Source organism: Nelusetta ayraudi, unplaced genomic scaffold, assembly GCF_046127955.1.
Source record: "Nelusetta ayraudi isolate G7.1 ecotype Tasmania unplaced genomic scaffold, CSIRO-AGI_Nayr_v1 ptg000042l, whole genome shotgun sequence".
Classification (NCBI taxonomy): Eukaryota; Metazoa; Chordata; class Actinopteri; order Tetraodontiformes; family Monacanthidae; genus Nelusetta; species Nelusetta ayraudi.
In genome coordinates this window covers 6,690,786-6,707,500 of record NW_027466092.1, presented here as the reverse complement: position 1 = coordinate 6,707,500, position 16,715 = coordinate 6,690,786, and the positions used below count along the sequence as shown (strand labels likewise).

The 16,715-nt window shown below is 43.4% G+C and overlaps 3 protein-coding genes across 10 annotated transcripts in view; 1 reads left to right on the top strand and 2 right to left on the bottom strand.

Moving 5' to 3' along the window:
• LOC142893397 (mitogen-activated protein kinase kinase kinase 11) overlaps nt 1-16,715 on the bottom strand; it is a 395,948-nt gene that overhangs the window by 166,976 nt on the left and 212,257 nt on the right. The gene's annotated exons all lie outside the window — the stretch shown is intronic.
• Nucleotides 1-16,715, top strand: part of nrxn2b (neurexin 2b) — a 488,522-nt gene that overhangs the window by 336,440 nt on the left and 135,367 nt on the right. The window lies entirely within an intron of this gene.
• The window catches only part of LOC142893398 (equilibrative nucleoside transporter 2-like), a 279,352-nt gene continuing 271,473 nt past the window's right edge, over nt 8,837-16,715 (bottom strand). Inside the window, exon 13 of the transcript XR_012927700.1 lies at nt 8,837-8,852. The gene's annotated coding sequence lies outside the window, so the exon portion shown is untranslated. The remainder of the gene's footprint in view (nt 8,853-16,715) is intronic.

Below are 16,715 nucleotides of genomic sequence, written 5' to 3'. Positions count from 1 at the left end.
GGAAGGCTCAGAGTAAAACTGAACAGCTTTTGCAGCAGCAAAGAGCCAAAAGGTAAAGCAACCTATAAATCCATGCGCGGCTGCACCGGGCCAAGGCTTGGCACCATCCTCTGCCGGCAGTTAGCATTTGCTTTCCAGCTGAGTTCCCCCATTCTTCTGCTTCTGAGTTCTTGCTTTCTGCACCCTGTCTTGTCTCTTTCTCTCTCACTCTCCCGACTGCAACATCTGCACTTCACTGGGATGCTAACAAGACAGAATAAAACCCTTTGGTTTGACTTTTGTTTTTTCCCCACTCAAAACTCTTGTACAAAAGCAAAGTAAAAGCAAAAGCACAGATGATAAATGCATGTGGATTCATTTGTTTTAGGCTTTTAACAAACCTGTACCTTGTTACACACACACGCGCGCGTGTGTGTGTGTGTGTGTTGACTCAAGTGTGAGGTGCACCTTTTTCACAGTCCTTCAGGCGCCACTATTTTTAAAGGATGGCAGCTTAAGCTTGATTTGCCATGACTGATGCCAAAGCCCAGAGGTGGAGTGGCCCCAACAGCCTTTGTCATGGTGTGGTCATTTATATGCTTTTCATAGGCTTCTCTCCACTTGGTATCTATTATCCTGTTCAATCCATCCATATATATATACATATATATGTGTGTGTGTGTGTGTGTGTGTGTGTGTGTGTGTGTGTGTGTGTGTGTGTGTGTGGGTTCACAATGTTGTCCTAGAAAGAGTCCCGGAAGTCTGTCTATTAGATGTTGTTATCAGATACTCAAGGCTACATATAGTAGATTGACTCTTGTACCCACTGTCTTTGGCGGTCCAATGCAATAAAACCTTTTAGAGTGGCAGGAAGCTTCTCGAGTTCCGTTTTAGCACAGCAAACGAATGAATCTTTTTAAATTATACAAACTCCAGTCTCTTGACAGAGTACCTGTCTGGAGTGTCACATATTATATTATATTATATTATATTAAAACAATGGTGTTGTAGACACAAGTTAGCGTTCTGATGCTAAAGTTTCTCCCTTGATTATGTTGTCAGTCAAGTGACTGAAAAACAAGCTTTCTGAGTTATTTAGACGGATCAGAGCTGCTACACACCATGTGCTTCTGTTTGTTATCTCCATGCAAATAATTCATTGCACAGCAAAAGGCTTTTTTTTTTCTTTCCCTGAATTCCTGTTTGGTCAGGAGGATTTCCACACGAAAGTGCCCCTTTGATTTTTCCTATTGAGGTTGTTAGCTTCAAATGTTGGCACTGTTGCAAACACACCATCCATCCCCTCTTAACAACAACATCAAGAACGAAGGCTGGCAAGCTCATTATCTGTGCCTCCGAGCCACAAGTAATATTTGACAATCAGGATAGGAATTGTGAAAACGATGACCTTAAAGGCAACATTTGGTGGCGTATCGCCTACCAGTCGGCCTGGTTCATTAGTTGTTGTTCTAAACTCTCTTGTTTTATCCTTGTAAAATCTTAGTAGTAAGTTAGTTCTTATTTTCCCATGTTTGTCACATTTTTTTTTTTTTATTATTATTACAGTCAGTTTATAGAGATCCAGACAATTCCCTTCCACACATTTGACATTTCTGTGTTGTTTTGCCATGCATCTGTTGGGTAACTTTCGGGTAAAGGGGTGACACAAACCTAGAAACCCTATCTGATAATGAAATAGTAGACAAGGTCTGTCAGGCTGTGTACGGCTGTGCTGTGCTCGCTCGGCAGCACTCACAGCATGCACCGCGGTGTCGGTGGGCCTGTTTAAAATGCATATAGGGCATCATTCTCACACCTCATTGCATATGCATCTAACCCGAGGCAATGTGTTCCACAAGGTATGTTGACAAAGCCAAAAATCCATTTGCATGAAGGCACAGGAGCACGTCCCCGTCACCTGTCTGCCTTGTTGGGAGGAATGCCAGAGTTGTTCCGGGCATGTGCTCGTCTCTGCGGGCCCATGGTTCCCATGATCTCGCCTGGAATTACCCGCTGTCAAAGAGGAGTAAAAGATTACTGCCAGATTAGGGCAACTCCGTGCGTGTGGATGTAAATGTGTGTTCGGGACTGCAGTGTGGGAAAAGTGAGCGCTGGAATATTCCACCTGTCTTAGCTTCTCTGTCTCTTGACATGACCTTTACAATGGCCCGGTGCAGTCCCCCACTTTTCAATTCACCCATGAAAGAGTCTCAGTGTCAGAAAAAAAAAAAGAAAAAAAAAAAAGAAAAAGTGCTGCAATTCCATCCCGCCACTGTATTAATCAGCTTTATATCCCATTGCGTGCAAGAAAGTGAATCCCTTTATGGCCGGTGCTATGTAAGCTTTACTCAGACCTGCCACGTTTTGCCGGGGGATGGGTGACTCGGTGGAAAGAGGGAGGACCTCCGCCCGTAGCTTGGTACCTTTTGTGAATGTTGGTGGGATGGAGTATTCAGACTAATTGGAGCTCAGCATGTTGTTTGATAAACAAGCTGTTCCCGCCACCGCTCGCGACTAATAGAATCTCCTCTGTTGAATTAATAATAGTGCAATAATTTACTCCATGCTTATCTGCCACACTTGGGACTGAGCAGGCGGGGAGGACACTGAGGCTGCGAGATGGAAATTTGTTGTGAACATATCCTAGTTATTATGCAGCAGCGGCCACTTGGGTATATTCCGCTCAACGCTCGTATGATTTAAATTAAATTTAATTGGGTAGATGTCATGCATGGTCTTTTCCCTCTCTGCTGTATTTGGTGGAAACACTATATTTGTTTTGTTTCCATGGTGTGCACGGTCTCTTCAGTATAATATCCATCAAACCAGTTGCATTGTGATTCTTACTCATGAAGAGAGTGCAGAGGAGTCCTTCTGACCACACAGTGCTTTAATTTTGAAGTGGATTGTCCCTTCAAGGTTCACTGTTTTCATCTGCAGCGGAGCTTTAAGTGGCTACCGTCAAGTATTTGGTTGCAGACTGCCAAGTGCCACTTCACAGGTTATTCAGCGCCTTCCGTGGAGTTAGTTGCCCTGTGGCAAAGTGGAGGATAAGAATAAAGCGTGATAATTAAAAACAACACCGACAAAAAAAAAATAAAATAAAAATACCCTGCTACATCTGTTCCCCGGCCGGCGGTGAGTGATATGGCTCCCCTCTGTTTGCCACTTTATTAAAGTTTGTTAAAGGCGCTGGCAGCGGAAGACCGACGACTGTCACTCATGTTAGATTGAAGCTGACATTTTGTCAGCGCTCACCTTTTCCACCCTCTCTTGATACATGGAATCAGCCCTGGTTTGCCTGTCAGATGGTTTCCATTAGTTTGCCGTTAGGTGTATTAGGGCAGCTGCCCAGCAGATTTCAGTGTTGATGGTCTGTCAATCTCTCACAGTCCAATACAGGGCTTCACACAGGTTTACCCTCTTTTTTCCCCTTCACTTTATTCTGATATCCTTCCCCAGCAGAATTTTTCAACCCAAATGCCTTCACTTGTCTACGTGGAGAGAATGCACATCATAATCGTAACCTACAAGCTTATTTACAACATCATTTGCTGTGTTCCGCCGCTTTACTTGAACATGTGCAAAAAGGTTTTAGAGCTAAGGTTAAACTGCCATATGATGTTTTCAACTTTCTTCCGTTTGTCACAAGGCATCATTAAAATCTTGATTGGGCAAAACATTGATGCCTGCATTAAATATATAGAATTGTATGTATGTTAAGAATTTAAAGTACATAAACTGTACAAGCTGGTCAGAGTATTTCACAATCTGTTTCTCCCTGGTTTTCACATATTTTTTTTGTATGGTTGCTTTATTGACAACTCAGATTGACGCTGCTGTGTTGTAATTATGGGGTTGTAGCGCACGACATTGACTCATGCCATCAGTAACACGAGATACAGTATTTGTCAAATTCTCAGCAGCTGTTTTTTTTTTTTTTTTTTTTCCGATCTGACAGCATTTTATTCCAATATATTTCATCCAGTACGCCTTAGTGATGACACCTGCAGCACACTGTGTTATTGCGATGTCCTCTGAAAGCTTAATCAAAGTTTATCTCTTGGTTTTTTTGCTGAAGAGGATATTGCTTTTTTTGGAGAGCGTGTCAGCAACAGCTCTGTTTATGAAAATCCCCTTTTTCCTTGAGATTCTAATGTAGATAGCAGCCCCGTTAACGCTTGTCGTCTCTTGGATAAGATTCTACGTGCTCCGCCTGTTTTAAAGATTTGTATTAAAGATCGGTCACGATGAAAAGTCAAATGTGTCTGGGTTGATTTCTCCCAAGGAAGCCTGAAGCGTGTTGGGCAGGGAGAAGATGGACCAAATCTGTTTCAGGCCAGAAGTCAGGAGCTATTAAGCAATTCTAGCTGAGTGACAGGCCTAGCGAGAGGCCTCGATTTCCCACAGAGCTGCTGCTCCCTCTTCAAGTTTGCCTCATACATAAAAGCGACCCACAATTAGGACTAAGACAGGGCTGCCCACCTTCCTGGATTATGATTCCATAATTGAAAGTGTTAGAGGTCACTGCTCTTTATTCCGACCCTCCTCTGTGGGAGGAACTTTATTTGGAAATGGTCTCGCCAGCAGAAGGTGATGGCTTGCTAATAGCTGCCTGCCTTAGGCAAAATTGCCTACGAATGAAGGTAATTGGGCACATAAGCCATTGTGTGCACTGTCATTCCGTCTGCAGTCAGTCGCCCAGTAGAAGCTTTTCATTGTTTTCTTTATTCAATAAAACAGTGGAGGAGGAAGAGTCAGGTTGTGTAATTCCAGTATGAAAACACACCGTGACGTGTCGAACTGCATTATTGGTATCTAATGGTTTAACTTAATTGTGCCAACATGGAGAGCTCATTTCATGTCATTTGCATTCAGCCCCGCTTGATTCCTTTTAACTGAGAACCATCTTTGGGGATTCAGAGGGAAAATTGGATCTTTGTCGCCAAACAATTCGACCCAAGATTGAGCCACCCTCGCACATCTGTCTCAGCCAGCTGCTTGATTAGGCCGGGAACACACATATTTTTCTTTTTTTTTCTTGAAAAACCTATCTATATTGGCAGGAGTGCGTCTTTCTTTAATGAATTATGAGTGTAATTTGTTTCATACATTTTTATTTTGAGATTGCCACTTACACTTGCAGACATCCAAAGAAGCGCATTTGATTAAAAATATAGAGTTACATGGTCAATCCAAAGACACTGTCTAACTGAATGTCTGACTCACTCTACTGACTTCTACGACTTGCAACACTTTTTGAAAAAGTGTGTACTAAACCATGCTGTTCTTGAAATCACCCTTTTGTGATACCACAAACTGGGCACTGCTACTCCAAGATTAGAGACCAATGTCGGTTCCCCCTTGTGGCTAGCTTTCTTTGTGCCCCCTGCCACAAACGCAGACGATATAAAAAAGCATCAATTTTAGCAGGAAGCTGTAGACAGAGGGATGCATGTTCTTCTTGCTAGAGATGGATGGATTTTTGGCAGAGGGGGTTATTAATCACAGCAGGCTTCCAGCTGGAGTACTGGATGAAAGCTAAAGATCTGAAAATCCGTAGAATATAAGAACAGGTCACCTCAACGGTTACATAGTTAGTTGGCGGGCCTAAATGACTACATCTGCCAATTGCCTTGTTCGCAATCTTTGTCATCATGTTCTATCATGAGTTGAGCTCCTATGCTTTCTAGCTTGCAGGTTTTGTCTGGCCATCACAGTGCCAGGCAGTATGGAAGGCGAGCTGAGAATAGCGTAGAACAATCAATAGGTGAGCAGTGAAATTCAAGAGCAGGAAGGAAATGCATGGCAAATGCAATTCGTGCTTTGGGCTTCCAGGAGGCAATGAGGCAGCAAGGCAGCAGCTTGGAATCTAATATACATTATTACACAGGTACTGCTTTCTTATGATAAAGCTCACAGACAAGAGGAGCAGGGAACATGAATGGATTTATGCAGTTTGTGCTGCAGGTAAGAACAAGCATTGACTTGCATATTACCTGCAAATGAAAACATATTCATAAGTGAGAAATAAGAGGTACAACCAGTCTGGACCTAAGGGGGTTTTATCAGGTGTCTTTTGAAAGGGCTTCTGCCCTTTGGCCATACTTTGCCTCCACGGCTTCCATAAACTAGGAAGTGTCCCATTACACAGGAATTGATTTACAAATCAGAAAAGGTGGAACACCGGAGACGAAGCGCACACTTGCAAGAGTGCTTTTCTTGGCAGCAGTGTGTACATGAAATGCAGCTGGAATTCCGTGTGAATGCACATGGAACTGAGCTTGAGGATGGTCTCCCGCTGATTCTCCTCTTGACCCGACACTCCACATTACCTCCCTGTTCTGGTGCTGCCTGGCTGTGTCTCTCTCTTTCATCTCACATCTTTTCTTATTTACCATATATCATTATTGCGTACAGGGCTGACCTGGGACCATGCCAGCCACTGATTGAGGCCCATCAATTATTTAGCGAAGTGCAACAGAGTTGTGGCCAAAGTTTTTCCCTTCAACTCCTGCCACTCACTCAACTTGGGAGGCTTATCGTGAATTATTTACGAATGCCCTCTTCTGCCCTTGGCAGCGCATCTGTGGAGTTACTTCTCTTTTGGACGTTGTTGGTTTTCGGTCTCAACTTGCAAATAAAGCAAACACACCACACCACACCACACCTCACCACACAGTCACTCCACAATATGCTTATTATTTCAGAAAGCAATAGCATAATATTTATGGATTTAAAGTGGTCACACGGGGAGGCAGCTTTAGATGTGCTTGGCAGGGTGTCTGGCAGTGTAAGAGCAGAATTGGACGCTATGTTTTAAAGGTCCTGCGTGTAAGATTTAATAGCATCTAGTAGCAAGGAAGTATATTTTAGGTGATGTTAATGTCAGTTCCGACTTCCTGATGGCCCACTAGATCTCACACCTTCCTTAAACCAGCTGATCCAAGTTCACCGTAGATGCTGCCATAGATGCTTGGTGGTGCTAATAAAAGTAAAACACAGCAGTTTTGAATAATGTTATCAAATTACAAGTACATATGTATTTATTGTTCAATTTTACTTCAGGATATTCCTTCAAATGGTATGCATTGGGTCTGGAAGAACTGCAACGCAGGATTGATAAAATGTCTAAGAAAGTGCTTAACACTGTAGTCTGAGGGCGTTCAGATGTTTTTCTTTCTTTTTTTTCTTCAGGAGAGCTTTTCTTTTTTTTCGGCAGATAACGTCACTTTGCAATTGAAATCAAGGAGTAGAATGCGTGATAAAGTCCTTAGTTTTACCAAAAGCAGGGCTCCTTTGGGTTTCTTGACCTTTGAAATGGGTCTTCACCTGGGAACAGACCGCTGTGAGGCTCCCTGGGAACAGACCACTGTGAGGCTCCCCTATTCTAATGCTAGGAGATCACACACGCACACTTCTAAAATCAGACCGCATGACATAACCCGCCCACCACGCAATGTTCCCGCATTTGTGTTCTCTGAAGCACACACAACGTGCCCACTCATTACCAATAGGGCTTAGTAGCTGTTAGTTCTATTGTGCCAAAATTAGATTCATTCATTTTTGCATTTACCATTGATGATGGGTTCATAGTAATCTGTCCAAAGAGGAGATGTGGAACCACTCATCAAATAACGAATACCAATGGAAACAACAAACAATAAGTCATTGTTCCAAAAAGAGACAGAGAAGAAAAGTTGAAAACAATTAACTTCTATTCGTACCAAAAAACAAAACTAGATATTGGTTTTGAAAGCTGATGATTCTTTGTCTCAAGGACCTTTAGAACTTGTGAAGTTGTACTCTTTTTTAAAATCTAAATATGACTAAAACATCAAATATTGATTGTACAGTAATATAGTTTTTGATTATTTAGGCTGGAAAACACTAGATAATGAATTAACCTTTCCATTCCACAGAAAATATTATTATTCATATTATTGTATTTCCTTAATTTAAGTCTTGTTTAGAGGGTTTCCAAATGCCTTACAAACTTTTTTGTTTTGTTTTAGCTGAACTGCTTAAACTCCATTTTTATTCGGGGTTATTAAGGTGATTTTTGTTTTATGTTTTTTTAGATCCCAACGCTAAAATATTCTCTTAAAAGACAATATGAACCTGAACGAGGTGCTGTAATAGTGTAGCATGCTGAACAAAGAGATGGCAAATCAATAAAGCGCTGAGGCAGGATGGGTGTTTCTCAACGGATGTGAACACAATAAAATTCCAAAGAAGTACCACGATTTGGCTCATTAGCACAAGTGCATCCAATGACCCTCCCAGAAGCAACTCAAAACAAATAAAATAAAATAAAATAAAGAGCCCTCCTGCAGACCTGATTGCAAGTCTGAGTCCGCTGTGATTGTTAGACCCTTCGAGCTGTGGACAGCAGACCTTCCCTCCTTTAGGCTCGATGGACACCAATTGGAAGTACTTGGCGCACATCGATTTTTTTCCTGGCCAACACAGCAGCCCAGTGCTGGCTACACTCATGACCAATATTGACCGGGTTATTAGCTCCCTCTGACTGATGCCATCCCAGGTATAAATGATGATTGGATTTGAGGTGAAGCCAACGATACCACGTGCTGAAGGAAAGTCAGCCATCCACACAGGCTTTTGCTGAGGCCCCAAAATTCAGTGGGATCATGAACGGAAAATTAGCAAACGCTGACGAGCGGAGCCAGGATTGAAGGCGTCGTGCACGTGCCTCGTGGAATCTCAAAATGTCCTGTAATTAATTTGGGAACTTGCCCGGTTGGGCTGTAAGAATTTCAGCAAGTGCACTACGGGGTTTGTGGTGCATGTGCTAATGAGGAGCAGATACTTGTCCTTGTGTCTCCTTAATTTTTCTCCAAAGACCATCTCTCCTCTGCTCACAAGGACATTGCAGCTCCCCAGAGCAAAGACTTCCTCTGTCTGTCAGAGCGTGAAATGCAAGCGGAGATGGAGCAGCGGTTCGATTTGGCTGAGGTCATCCTGTTGTTGTCAGTAGGCATAGCTACATGCCAGGTGGGCCCCCGGCTCCCTTGGTGGAATTAGCGGGGCGGTCGTCCTTGGTGGCACAAGCTTGTTTCTACAAGACAAATCCCAGCAAAATGGATCTAGAATAACCAAATAACTGAATTAGTTCTCTTATCTACCTGTTTTTTGTTAAAGTATTTTCTCTGTAATGCCCAATAGCTGTGTGGGTGAGTTGTTGTTTTTCTGCATGCATGGACGCAATGCCTGCTCTTGTAAATCTTTGCTTTGAAGAGTGTTGCAAGAGTTCTCAAAGTCAGTTCTGCTGTTAAAGTAGTGAAGTGTGAAGGTGCCTCGAGGCGATCATTTTGTTGATATTTTAGAGCAGACCACCAACCCGTCAAAAAGTAGAAAGTTCTGTGCGGGATTCCCATACAGATTAGTCTCTACGAGAGAAAGAGTGTTTGCGTCAATGGGAAACATGAACTGATTCTGACTCACGCACATAGTGTGACGTCTCAGAAACGGGCAGGCATGAAACCGAGAGTGAAAAAGGGAAAACATTTATTCCATATGAACAGGACAATATAGTAGCTCTGTCCTCTCTAAACCAGTGGAATTCTTTGTGTTGCTCTCCCCAGAGGTGCTGACACGACTTTGATCTCATTTTTTTTACGATTGCCCCCCCTTTTCAGTTGTCTTCAGGGATTCACCTATTTAACTTAAAAGTTCCGACTCCAGTGATGGCATGATTAGTTCTCCAAAAAAACCTTTAAATTCTACAGAATTTGGAATATTTAGCCCTCTGTTGACAGCCTACTAAACAGCATCTTTTTTAGCGCCATGTTTAAACAGATGCTTTTTTTTTGGACCTTCCACGTGCTTGGCAGGAGGTTCAGTCACCTCCAGAACTATTTTGTTGCTCTCTTTTCTGAAAATAAAGGACCAATTATGGACGTGATCATTTCTGCAGAGTTAAAAGACAGACACAAGGAGATGTCAAGGCTGGTAATCAGTCAGCAAAATTATGTGGATTAACATTTACTTGTCGGTGGAAAGTTCTTCTTTTGGAATCCCGACAGCAGCTTCAGTGGCTGGCAGTGGTTTCTCTCACTGATTGAGCTCTCCCTCCTTGTTTCTCTCCTGAGCACTCTTCTCCTTGCACATCCTCCACCGCGTCCTTCAGGGGGAAGTGGAGGCACTGGAAGCAGAAATAGCCACTCATGCATCACTGCAGACACGCCGCCCAGTCTGCCCCTCGCCTCTCTCTCCATCTTCCTTGTCTTTAAAACAAAGGGCCACAGATATCAGGGAGTGTTAACCCTCGGCGAGAGAGCGGCGCACTGACCCACACCGTTGCCGTTCCTACATCTCCCGCCACTTTATCTTGGAGATTTTTTTTTTCTCTTGTCTTCAGCCATGAAGACGTGGTAAAGGAAAAAAAAATGCAGTAACGTGCACCCGCTTTAGATGAATGAGAAAAACAGGGCACTTATTTGAGCAGGAGTCTCTTTTTCTGAATTGCCACAGGAGCTCTTTTCATGGAGTGCATTTGCCTTTTTCTTCTCTCCTTCTCGCTCTCATCCTTTTGTTTGTCACGGGTGGTGAGGAGTTCTCCTGGGTCACGCTAAAGCGCGAAAAACCAACAGGCATTAAAGATGAGTAGAATGGATGGGACATGCATCTAAAACTCAAGATGAACCAAAGGTTTGTTTTGTTTTTTTTTTTTTAATGCGCTTCATTAGGTTCAGCCTTTAAAAAAAAAAATCAGGTGTTGTTGTTTTACTCTCTCCAATCAATTAGGTTTTGACTTCCTTAGGCTGAAGACAATTACTTTATACACAACAGGCACTGCATCCGCTTTATTGGATTAGCCCCTCAGTGGACGCCCGGCTGCAGCTTGGGCTTAATGACACAGCAACAACTCTCTATTCACACTTTATTTGCAGTTAGAACGCTGCTGCATTAAACCATTCGGGGTTTTCTGTCTTTCTCAGAAGCTTTGCTTTGTTTTGCTTTTTTACATTCAATTAATTTAGGTTGCGTTCGCTGAATAATAAAACTAGCACATGTGACATTGACTGTCCCAACAGAAGAGGTGTGTCTTTTTGAATGTTGCCATCACTCAGAGCATCTGGGCCCCGTCTCATTGTTCTTCCTGGGCTCCACTGGAAACTACAGTCATATGTTTTCATGAATAACTTAACAGTGGGATAAAAGGTGACTTTTCTCATTGAAGAGGAGCTCACTGGCAGACGTGATACCCATATGTTTAGTCGATATTGAGTTCTATAAGCTATTCGGATGTGTAACCAACTGCTGAAAAGCATGAACAAATGTAATGCATATGATTGGAACATCATTCTTTGACTTAACTGCTCACCTGCACTGTTGTGTTTCAACAAAAAGCATCAATCATCACTGATGCACACAATGAAATGCTGCAACTCCCCTCACCCTGTCAATTGGCGTGCCCCGCGTGTTGGCTTGTGCGCCGTGCCACCGGAGAGACTCCGGAGTGCCACAGTGGAGCGGAGAGATGGATCAGGCGCAGCATCAGAGCAGACAGCCGGCTTATTGCCGACAGTAATGATCACACATGCTAGGTACTCAGCACAAATACCCACTTTACTCCAACACGACAGCATACAGGCATTAAACACAACACCATGTTACATAATAATAAAGAAATGATGGATAATGGGGTGTGAGCTTTTAGGAACCTGTGGCTATATAGCCTTGTGACGTCTGCTGAATGGATTGCCTTCTGAAAAAGACTCGGATCCCCAGAAATTCCAGCATCATGATTGTTCAAAAGGATGCCACGTCTCCCACTGCAACATAAACAGTAACTGACAAGGGTTTGTTGTCTCCCACTATCAAGAGTTGTTGACGTTAACAGTGACGGCATCGTGACGGTGCTCACCCTGTCAGCTGACGCTATGGTGTGACTGCTGTGTGCTTTTGAGCTCTATTCCCAGCCAAACATGCAACCAGAATACAGGCCCAGCTCTAATAATGATTCCTAATTGGGAGCAGTAATTAGAAATAGCAACTTCATTAGTGAGTGACAGCAGCAGGTGATAAGACGGGGGAATACTGTGTCGCTAGTGATGCTAGAAACTCATTATCTGCCACACTTGCCCCGCTCCTTAATTATTTGAGAGGATCTTCTTACTCTTCAGAGCCACTCTGCCGCTTTGATTGTTGGATTTTTAAGTAGTTTTTTTTCTCTTTTTTTAAAAGGATATTTGGGCTGCCTCCGTTATCTGTGTGTGGAAGGTTGACGGCCTTGGGATGAAAGTGATGGAGTGGAAGAGATGCCATAATGAGAATCCCCGTGCCTTGGCCTTTGATGCAAAGTAGATGCAGCAATCCACATTCCTTCCCTTTTTTCCCTGTGGGTTTACTTCGCTGCTACAAAATATAACAACATTGCATTTCTTTGAAGGCCAAAAAAAAAAATGTTTTCCACTTTTAACCTCAACCTTTTAGTCTCTGGAAATAAGCAGTGTTTTGCAGCAACACTTCTGCAAAACGCTGCCGTGATAGGCGGTTCTTGCAGGAAGGCTATCCATTATGAGCTCTCTGGTGTGAACATGTAAACAAGTTCTTACTGTATATCCTCTTCACTTCTTTTGTGGAAAAATCTGTCATTAACATGACAGTGAAGCAGCCAGAAAACAGAAACATCCTTCATATGTGTCTTTTGTCTGCTTAGAAAACATAGCCGGAGCCCCATGTGATGTCACAAAAGGGCTCTAGTACGTATCCTCAGTGTTGCCAGGTGATGGTTCATTATCAGTTGAGACCAAGACCTTGTTTTTTCCCTGTTCCAAACACGTTTGAGGTTTGAAAAAGTTGTTTCAATGGGAAGGTAAAACCAAATGTTTTTACCGGAGGCTGTGAACAAGTGGCTAAAGATGCTATTGCCTGATGACAGCTTCACAGTTAAAGATGGGAAGCACTGATTTGTTCTAGCGAACTTGCTCTCATGTTGCCTTGATGGGTTAATAAGGTAGCAACTGTGACACTAATGCACCGCTCAACAGACAAAGCAAGGGGAAGAAATAAAGTCACTGAAACGTTAAAAGCCACTGAAGGAAACGGGGGGGAATGTCACTAATGACACTGAATAGACCAGATCACAGTGATTTAGGGAAGAAATAGGATTAACTTCTGATTTTCCACACTTAAAAGAAAGAGTGGGCACTATAGTGGCAGCTACATCAGTGTGGAAGAGGAGCCCTTAAATATAGTCTTCTGAACTGAGAGGGCAAGTCACTTGATGACCAAACATCACAGGCTTTCAAGATCAATCACCGTGTGCCTGGTGCAGAACACGAATGTGTTGCCAAGTTGCGCGCAGTCATGCGGCTAAAGCTTTAATTTGGTATGATTAACTCCCGCCTTATGTCATTCAATGTGCAATTCTTTGGCCAGCAACACCGCTATCTGTACACATGTAGCTAAATGTACATTAGCGAATATGTTAGCCTTTAGCCGAGTTGATCCCTCTAAACTATGCCGTATTGATTCCATTCTCCAGATGACATGACTGTAGTAGCATCACATACACACACACACAGACCCACACATCCAGGTGTGTGCAGAGCCAAGGATTTGTGGTTGTAATCGCTACATGTTTCTGAAGGAGATTCCAGCACCTTGTGGCCATCTGTGGCCGTGAGCAAACTGACAACAGTGTGTAATACCGGGAGGGGCCAAGGCAGTGGCGGCCAAGAAAGCATCACATCCATCCTGATTAGGAATTCACAAGTATCATCCTTGCCTGGGATTGATGCTGCATGATAATGACACTGTGACATTTGGAGAGAAGATTACATACTGAACTGAACTGTCTTTGTTTTCACTGCAAACTCATCTAATCATTCATTTGTTTACTCCTTGTTTGCCTCTACTATAGTGGGGGGGAGGGGGATTCCAGAATTGGCAATTGCATCCTATCATTCTTTTAAAACTTTTCACCATCCCCAGTGTTTTTCTTCTTCGTCTTTCCTGTGGATCACCAGGGAAACCAGATATCTTTGATGTGTAACATTGCTTTGTGCTCTTTCAAGTGGATAAAATGGGAAATTGTCAGAAAATATCCACCCGGAGAGAGATCCATCACTCGTTTTATTTGCCATTATGAGAGAACACAGTCTGAAATCAAATCAGTTTAAAGCGCAGAGTTATAGGAAGTGAGTAAATCATCCTTCTAGTCAGTGCTGGGAAAGCAGGAATATTACCATAATATGGTCCTATATCAGGTTTCTGTTCGCTCTTCGACTCACCTTGTGGGACTTTCAGACAAAATAAAAAGCCGCTTTTCATCCCAAAAGCGTCTGAAGCCTCCGACGGTGAGAAACCATGGCCATATGTCAGTTTTTATTTCTGTATTAAGACAATCCTCTGTTTCGTTGGGTGTTTAGCCTTTTCAACCTGGATGACATTTAGCCACATAGCTTCCAGCAGACACATTTCTGGCCTCAATCCCTCTGCTAAATTACTTTTCGGCGTGGCAGCCCCGGGTTGTGAGCGGCGTCAACAATCTATCATAGAGGTTGACGACGGCCCTTTAGCATCATTGATCTTCCCAGCCCCTCAGTGTGTGCATATCCAACCGCTATACATCACCCGAAAACGCTTTATCAAAAGAGATGGATGGAGCACAGCGGCGTGCTCGGTCCACATGTGAAGCTCTAAATTTTTCTGAGGATGCCACCCCGGCGGATTGATGGCGTCCGCAGCTACCCCTCATCTTTAGGCAGCTCCCCGCTCTGCATGTCCACTAGAATCCCCCGTAGGAGTGAAACTCCAAGTCTGGTTGGAGCTTGTTTGTTTCGCGGGTTAGAACACTTCTATCTGCATCACTTGCATCCGTCAATTTGTGTCAGAGTGGACCAGTTGGTCTGGTTTGCCTGAGTATTTTTGTTTTGCCTGGCTCCCGCTGAGCCTGTCGATATTTTGCTGCCCATCCCAGCCTCCTAATCTTCGCCTGCTCCGTATGATATGCTGTTCTCCAACTCCTCCCCTTCCATCCGGCTCCTTGAAAGAGTTGGCCGCATTGTAGTGACACACTATTAATTAGCTTGTCATGCCTTGGCAGTTGGCACTGACAGGTTTTCGTCCGGCTCCCCGAGGAGGTGGGCAGACACCAGTGCTAGACAAAAAAAAACAGCATAAAATTGAATTAAAATAAAATAAAAAAAAAACAAGCTGCAGATCTTGTCACATTTTGTCAGTCCCATAATTAATAAAACACACAGCATGAGCGAGTGTGCTAAAGTACACACGTATGTTTACTTTAAAACTGGCGGGGATGCGGATGGCGGCGAGGAGGGGCAGAATAGCCAACAGATGGCCAGAAAGAGTGAACGAGACACTCAGTGACAAAATAAGAGAGTGAGAAACAGCTGGTGGGTACATGGGCAAGAGATCCAAGGGACAAACGGGCACCAAAATAAACAGAAAAGTGGGCAATCACAATGTCACGCAGCCACATGGCTTTTAGAATTCATAACACACAGGTTGCATTTGATGGGCTTACAAAATGGAACATGGACCCTGACCTCATTTTCTTCTTGTCACCTACCCTAATGCCGTTTTCAAAGTAACTTTTCATCTGTGCCACGGTGCCTACAGCCTTCTGTTTAAAAAGTGGACTGCGAAAGAACAGATGTTCCCCCCCGTTTGGCATATTGTTCAAGGTTCATACATTGTGACCAGGTTTTGCTAAATCATTTTTTTGTTGATTTATTTTTTTTGTGCGACGAAGACGACCTGCAGATTAAGCCATTCAGCTTTTAAGTGTATGAATCTGGAGGACTGTTTCCTTTATTTCTCAAATTTTGAATGTTTAAACCTCCCCAGATGGGAACACATCAGGTATCAAATTAGTTGAGATGGTCTTTCAGGGGAATCATGAAAGGTGTGTTTCCACAAAGCTGTGTGTATGTGCTTGAGCACAGTTGCTAAAATGTGTCTGTTTTACCTTCAATTGCTAATAATGACAGCGACTGAAGTTGCTGCAATGGACGTCAAACTACTTACCAAAATCGAGGAGACAAACATGTGACATGAGATCACTCAGTGGGAATGCAATCACATAGAAATTGTGTTGATCAACACTTTGGCAAGGGATGCACACCTGACTACTGACAGTACGCTTTTAACAAAGTTCTGTACCGCAATGTAAATAAATAACCTGCCAAGTGGATCCACGCCACCTGCTTTTAGTACAACTCCCCCTGAAAGGGACGGGGGATTAGCTGTTGGCACATTTCCCATAATGGAAAAGCCATGTCATGTTTCCCGGGACCTTTTGCACTCTGCGGTGGCATGTCAGACACAAGACTTCACACAAGCAACAGGGCCTGCCTCTGCTGGCTGTTCTTTATTCCGGTCCAGACCTGTGACTGGCCGAGTGTGAACAAGCTGCGGCGGCCCAGGGGAGCTGTCCATGGTGCTGAAATCAAGGACTTCCATCTCACTGCTTTGCACCGTTGCCTCTGCTTCCCATGATGCCCTATGATTACTGGAGCAATGTGAGCCACCTTATTTGACAGCCCTTTTCCACGCTTGCTACTTTGTCTTCATTTGCAAAGCTATTTGGTATTTTCCCTAACATACCATTTCTCAACATTTTGATGTTTAAAAAATGGAATGGAAATCGAAATGTGCACACTTTTGAGGGTTTTGTGAAGGTATTTGGTGTTCCAGGACATCTTGACTGTTAATGTCTACAGTGTATGCTTTTATCACTGACT